General features: G+C 39.5%; 1 pseudogene; it reads right to left on the reverse strand.

The window, feature by feature from the left end:
- Nucleotides 1–958: 958 nt before the first annotated feature.
- Nucleotides 959–6,947, reverse strand: LOC124166440 (annotated as a pseudogene).
- Between the last annotated feature and the right edge of the window lie 433 nt (nucleotides 6,948–7,380).

A 7,380-nucleotide genomic window follows, 5' to 3' on the forward strand; every position in this document is an offset into this window, starting at 1 on the left:
TCATTTGGAAAGTTATGGCCGGTTTTTTTAAGTTTTGAATAAAAAGAATATGCCAAGTCGATATACCTTGAGCGAGTAAATGATATGAAAAAATCGAAACTTTCAAGTCAAATGAAAGGGTAAATAGTGAAATTGGAGATTAACATTGTATTTTCCGTCAAAAGCCGATGATACAACGTTTAAAGTGTTAGCTCATTCATCACGGTATGTGCAATATTGACGGTGAATATACGGAATGACAGAAAAATATCTTTATGTAATAACATATATGATGGCTGATGACTTTATGTTTAATTTGAGGTTTAACACTTGTTGTTTTCTCACCCACTCTAACCTTCTCGCTTCGCTGGTGAAAGACCCAATTCATAGAGAAATTCTGCTAGTCAACCTTATTTCTTCCCCTCTATCACTTCTCACCCGCCAATTAACAATTAACTCCCAAATCATTCCATCCCTTTTCGACATTCATTATTCCATGCTATCGCACCCGATTTTGGTATAAAGAGATGCATTCATAACCGTCACGAGTAGATCTAACAATATTACGAATCACGGTTTTCGATAATAATATACATATAATAAATAATTTACACCTGATGATGATGACTACCCATCGAAACTTGGACGATTTATTAAAAAAGAAGAGTTATGTATTTAAGAATTTCATACAAAAAACATTACAATCGAACACCACATTGCTAGGTATTCGTTATTAACCCATTTATGCCGAAGGTGTGAAAAATGCGAATTTTACCCTGATTTCTACATTTTGTCGATAAAAATACGTATGAAAACAATATCCGAAAGAAAAAATAATATATCTCTCGCCTATTATTAATTACGAGGTATTCCAAAAATGGAACACTAGACAAATCCACTACTATGACGTACTCATTGATAGCATGTAAAAAATTTGATTCAGACTTTTATTAACTCACTATTAAGAATGATATCCAGGTTAACACTTAACATGGAAGGAAAAATTGCAGTTTTTACATTGAAAAGTGGTATTTTTGTTGCTTTGGACACAGCGAGTTTGCTTTCCCTGCGTTACATTCCGATGATTCATGAGGTCATGACGTGAGTCGAGTTTACGATTCATAGATTTCATGATTTCGCGGTCTCTCTTTCCCACCAGGCTCAATAGAATTACTGTATGTCTCTATATATTGACAGGTCAAACGGCGACGAAACTCAAGAAGATCCAATGGCTTCTTATCGTCTTTATGCAATTACCAAGCATTTTGTAAAGCCAGCTCAAAGCAGAATAACCGGAGGGCTCGAATACCATTTCTTTCCACGGTTTGATGCTTGAAACTTGTCAATATTTTCATCAGCTCGGCCCACTCCTCCCATATACTGATTATAGACCTTGATCGAATTTGGCTGAGTAACTTGTATCTTTCTTCTTCTCTCTGCTTTTGAGAATAACGACTGACTGTTACAAAGGATTGACACCGGCACCAGAATATGCAACAGTTACAACACTTTTATCATTTCATCTACAAACAATATTGTCTTTCCCATCAATTCGGTAATCGAATGTGCCCCAATATTTTTTATTTAGAGTAACATCAGATAGCAAAGGAGGTTTGTCTACGCGATCTTTTCTCGCTATGCCAGTTGCTTGGTGGACCATTGAATGAAGTTCATCAAGGAGTGCAATGTTTGTAAACAAGTTGTCGAACACAAAATGGTATTTACCGGGATGCTGCATTGTGAGTACCTCAGTGAATTGCAAAACAATTGAAGCACTTACACCATATTATTAGTATTGAGTGTTCGGTTTTTTCCTTGATAAGGCTGAAACCAGCAAATGTAGCCTAGTCGCACCAGAATTTATACCCAAACCGAATAGGCTTACCCCGAATGAACTGTTTGCACCCATCACGACCGAAATAGGGAATCATGGCCTTATCAAAGCTGATGAAGTATATTTCATTTGGCACAAAGGGCATAGCCGGATAAGAAGGTGAAAAGTCCCCCCTCCCGGATTTTTCCCGTACTTGGGTTATGCGATTTGGGATCAAATAGGACAAACCTCCCCATATTTCCAGCCCGCTATGTGCCCACCAGGGCCGGCTAGATCGAAAATACGATTTTCACTCTTTATTAAATATCTCGGTTAAGAATGGATATTTTTTAATGCGGTTTGCGGCATTTGAAACCTTATATAATGGCACGCATTTTCAATTTCTTTCAAGAACTTCGGGCGGGGCAAGAAGATATGGCGTCGATTTGAAAATTTCTAATGCATGTTTTCATAAAATTTTCTTGAGAGGGCCAAAAATAAAAAACGTTTTCTGGAAGTGTTTTTTAATACCTTTCGGCTGCCGTATTGAAAATATAACTTTTAGGTGGTGGAACATCGCCAAAAATGCAATTGAAAATATGCGATTTTGGACATTTGGCTCTATGCTCGGACCCTCCATAACACCCATTTTTAGTTATTATGGTGTTGTACCGATTAAGATGCTCACCACAGGGACAAAATTGTATTGATACTTGTTCCAAAAATGCCTTCAGGGCTCTTGAAAACGCCCAAGTAAGCTAAAAAGAATTTCCCTGCTTCCAACCCCCTCCGTCATTCCTTTCAGTGAGAATTTCCTTATCAGATATAAATTCATTGAAATTACCTCACCTATGCTAAACTATGTGGATATCATGATAACTTTATGATAGCTGTTTGCTGAAATGAAAACAATTATGGGTTTCAACTTTTTCCCATTTGGCATACAAAAAAAAATCTGGTGAACAGTAACTAGCCGAAAAGATGAATTTTCACCATACAATTTTATATTGACTCCAGGATGTCAATGAAAATCGCTCTTGAAAGATTATTCGTCATCCTCTGAATATTCATTGATGCATGTTACTACGTCGTCCGTCAAAACAAATGCTAGTTAAAATATTATTTAATAAAATCAAGGTATTGCGATTTTATCTTGGTACTGCCCGTAGGATAAATAATAAATTGTTGCTGCTATATGAGCGCAACACCCTATTCTTCTATTCCATTAGCACAGTCACATAAATATATCAACATGCTGCCCCATACGATGCCATTCGCTGTATTATATTCTAAATAAAAATTATAGTTCGTTATATTTTAATGATATTTTTCCTTAATACTAACAATACCTACTCGTCTTAATATAGCCACGAAATCACAATTTATTCAATTCATTAGCCGTTAACTGAGCTCGCATGCCTTTCAGCGTCGGCATCAGCACGCTTAACTCTAAATCATCTTCTAAATATGACACAACATCCCGAAATCTTCCATCCAGAATCAAAATGCCACCCTTTTTTCATGAAATTATTACTGGATATGCCGATTGCAAGATTGATTTAGAGAATCGGCATCATTTTGATAGGCCAAAAAGGGTCCGGGCATAACAATCACAACCCATCAAGGGTAAAAATAGGGAATGGTTTACAAAGAGGAGCCGGTACTGTTCATGTTTCCGGTTTGGAGCTTAAAAAGAAAAACTATCAGCCCTTGAGTGACTGACTTAATATTCGAATATCTCGCCGACGTTAACACACTAAGTAACTCTGTTACTTGGTCCCATGAAAACCAGTAAAAGTTCGCGGACAATCAGTTCTCTAGAAAAAGGAAGTCACTAAGTTTCGTCGTCAAACTGCGGTTAGATAAATATTCGACTTTGTCCACAAATAGACGAATTTTAGAAACATGCAAGGAAATACTTATGCAGTAGATACAGAAAGTGGGAATTTCATTGGTAAAAACCGCTTATCATGCAGATAACCTTTACAGACCACATTTTTGAAAGAAATGATCAACCTCCACCTCAACCTCAATCTAGCTTCTACGGGAACAGGATGGAGGTACTTTGTAGCGGTATATCCACAAATGAAACAACACTTGCGCGTAGATACAACGCGGGGAAAACTCAAATCGAGCTCATTTTCTTAATCTAAATTCTTACATTCCGGCAGTTTTCGGAGGCCCTTAAGCCATTTTCGGCACCAGTATCAATAGAATTCTGTCCCTGTGGTGAGCATCTTAATCGGTACAACACCATAATAACTAAAAATGGGTGTTATGGAGGGTCCGAGCATAGAGCCAAATGTCCAAAATCGCATATTTTCAATCGCATTTTTGGCGATGTTCCACCACCTAAAAGTTATATTTTCAATACGGCAGCCGAAAGGTATTAAAAAACACTTCCAGAAAACGTTTTTTATTTTTGGCCCTCTCAAGAAAATTTTATGAAAACATGCATTAGAAATTTTCAAATTGACGCCATATCTTCTTGCCCCGCCCGAAGTTCTTGAAAGAAATTGAAAATGCGTGCCATTATATAAGGTTTCAAATGCCGCAAACCGCATTAAAAAATATCCATTCTTAACCGAGATATTTAATAAAGAGTGAAAATCGTATTTTCGATCTAGCCGGCCCTGGTGGGCATCTAGCGGGCTGGAAGTATTGGGATGTTTGTCGTATTTGATCCCAAATGGAATACCCCAAGTACGGGAAAAATCCGGGAGGGGGGACTTTTCACCTTCTTATCCGGCTATGCCCTTTCATACATCTGTCATTCAGACGCTCAGTTAGATGCCGCAACTTGGAAAACTTGTCCGTGTGGTTCACGTTAGAGTTGTCAGCAAAATGCAAATTTGAAAATATTGTTTCAAATCGGTCACGTCTCATTGCACCATTAACTAGACAATTACGCGAATCTGGTCTTTGCTCCCAAAGCATACTTCTTCTCGGAACAGAGACGTAACCACTCAGGAAAATTATTCCCAAAAAACACCGACAGCCAGTTCAAGGTTCACTTCAATGTCCAGAAAGAGTTCTAAATATTCTGTAGGGGTTTTCATTTTCGTGATTTGTTCTTCTGAAACTCTACCTTCTACTGGCTGGGCAGTCAGATAGGCTTTCTTTCATTTGCGCACAACTTTGGTTACGTTTTTTCTTTGAGTAATAAGAAGTTGAGGCGAAGCAGAAGCCGATGCACCGCCATTTTCAATAGTATCACCATCCGGTATCAGAAAAAGGTAAAACTTCTCGTCAGAAAAACCATGAATGTGATGATCAGAAGCGCGCCGCAATGAACCGGGAAGATAATTAATTGTTACACGCCTAATTACTTACTTGATTTAAAATTAAAGTGAATTTTTCAGTGCGCATGTATGCACGCATAATAGTAGTGGATTTGCCTAGTGTTCCAAAAATGGAACACCGTTAAATAAAAGCTTATAACTAAATCAAAATGCGCTGATTCAAAAATGTCTTCAATAAGCACTGTAGGTTAACTATTACTGAACATGTAGGGAAAAATTTACAACATTTGCACGTAATGGCAAATAGTTATTATTATAACATTAGAGATGGTCACAAAAAACTGCCTTGAAAAAAAATACCGATATTTCTCAACACACTGGCTGCGATGGGTTGGCGAAACTGACTAAATCTTTCCGCCCCATAATGCAATATATCTTTATAAAGAGGTAGAGAAAGAAAAACCGTGGCATATTTGTATATAATGAGTCGTAGTTATTAAATTAGAAAGTCACAGCAGGTGTTCCAAAAATGGAACACTAGGCATAAATGGGTTAATATAAAACTCATGAAATTACTTTTTTAAGCATAAAAGCCAATATAAATTACATAAACCCCTCAGATTAGGTTGCTAGATTGTGTATCTTCCACACTGTGCGGGACGCCACAGGTTTTGCCTGTATTAAGGGGCGGATTAGTTAAAAGACCATTGTAATACCGTCTTGAATCTTTACCCGAAGAAACGCAAGGGGGAACCCACTCGTTTAGAAAAAGTGGAGTATTGTACGGTTTGGTGAAATTATTCCATGGGTCAAATCTTTATAAAAAATATAATGTTAAGTTTTTTCGAAATATTCTGTTGATTTTTCTACGTATTGCACAAGAAATAGGTTGATATTCATCCCCAATCATCAAAACTATGATGAAAAATACTGCGAGGAGAATATCTTCCAAGCTAATTCAAGTATGGCGCTTCCCCTTTCCTCTTCATTTTACAATATATGCTCTTAAAGATCATCATCATTAGTCAAAAATCCTAAAATTGGTTTGACGCAGCTCTCCATTCCTCTCTTCTATCCGTTAGCCTTTTCATAGCGACGTATTTCTTCTCTTTTATATCATTTATAACCTGTCCTACAGGGTCCGTTCAATAAGTATGGGACTCTTTCCAAAAATCAAAATATATTGCAGTTATCATAATATTTACTTAATAATCTTCCTCCTGCATCGATACACTTAGTTCGGCGCGTCTATTACCCGTCAAAATCCCGATGGAAGTCGGTTTCCGGAATACTGCGCAGAGGCTTTGTCGTCGCCGCTTGAACCGCCTCAATGGAGTCTAAACTAAATCCTTGAGCTCCCTTTTTATTGGCGGAAATAAGAAAAAGTCAGGTGGAGCCATGTCAGGGCTCTAGGGGGGGGGGGGGGTGAGGCAACGCCACCACGCCTAATTTCGCTGGGAGTTGCCGCACAAAATTTGCACTGTGGCACGGCGCATTGCCATGGTGAAGTTTCCAATTCTTGGCAATGACTGATTACACGCGCGTTACGGGATGTCGCACCAGCTTCGCGCACATTTCCTGATCGCAAGGTCCTCTGTTATAATGGAATGGACGGTTGCGACTGAAAAGCCGGTCTCCACATTGATAAGGGCAATGGTTAAACGCCTGTCGGTCCAAATCGTTTTTCACTTTGTCCAACTGAGCATTGGTTAGAGCGGTCGTGGGGCGTCCGACGCGGTACTCGTCATCGACGAGCACCCGGCCTTCCTTTTTGTGCCACTCAAAAACACTAGTGCGGCTTAAGGAATCATGCACATAAGCCTGTTTAATGAGTTCAAGGGCCTTCGACGCGGATTTCCCGAGTTAGACGCAAACATTTACAGCGTAGCTCGCTGCTCGAGAGTGGGCTCCATGCTGGGAAGCGACGACACCACAACAGTCCCACGTCACAACAATCAACCTGCTATCTGAACACATGCCCGGAGGCGACTCCCCCTCTACCGAGTGCCCCGACTGCCCCTCTACCGAGCTGACAAGTCGGATCCCCCATCCACCGCACTGTTGAGGCGACAGCGAACCAGTCCCGATACTTATTGAACGGACCCATATGTAACTCATTCGAGGCCGTCCCTTGCCCTTCTTCCCTTCCACCTACCCTCCTACGATTGTTTTCATAAGGCCATCATGGCTCATAATGTGGCCAACTAGGTTGTCCCCTCTTCTGCTGAAGGATTCGAGAAGACTCTTTTTCCTCCCACTCTTCCTAGTATTCCCTCGCTAATTACTCGATCGATCCATTATGTCATCATTTCTCGGTAGCGCCACAGTTCGAATGCTTTCACTATC

Source organism: Ischnura elegans, chromosome 10 (assembly GCF_921293095.1).
Source record: "Ischnura elegans chromosome 10, ioIscEleg1.1, whole genome shotgun sequence".
Classification (NCBI taxonomy): Eukaryota; Metazoa; Arthropoda; class Insecta; order Odonata; family Coenagrionidae; genus Ischnura; species Ischnura elegans.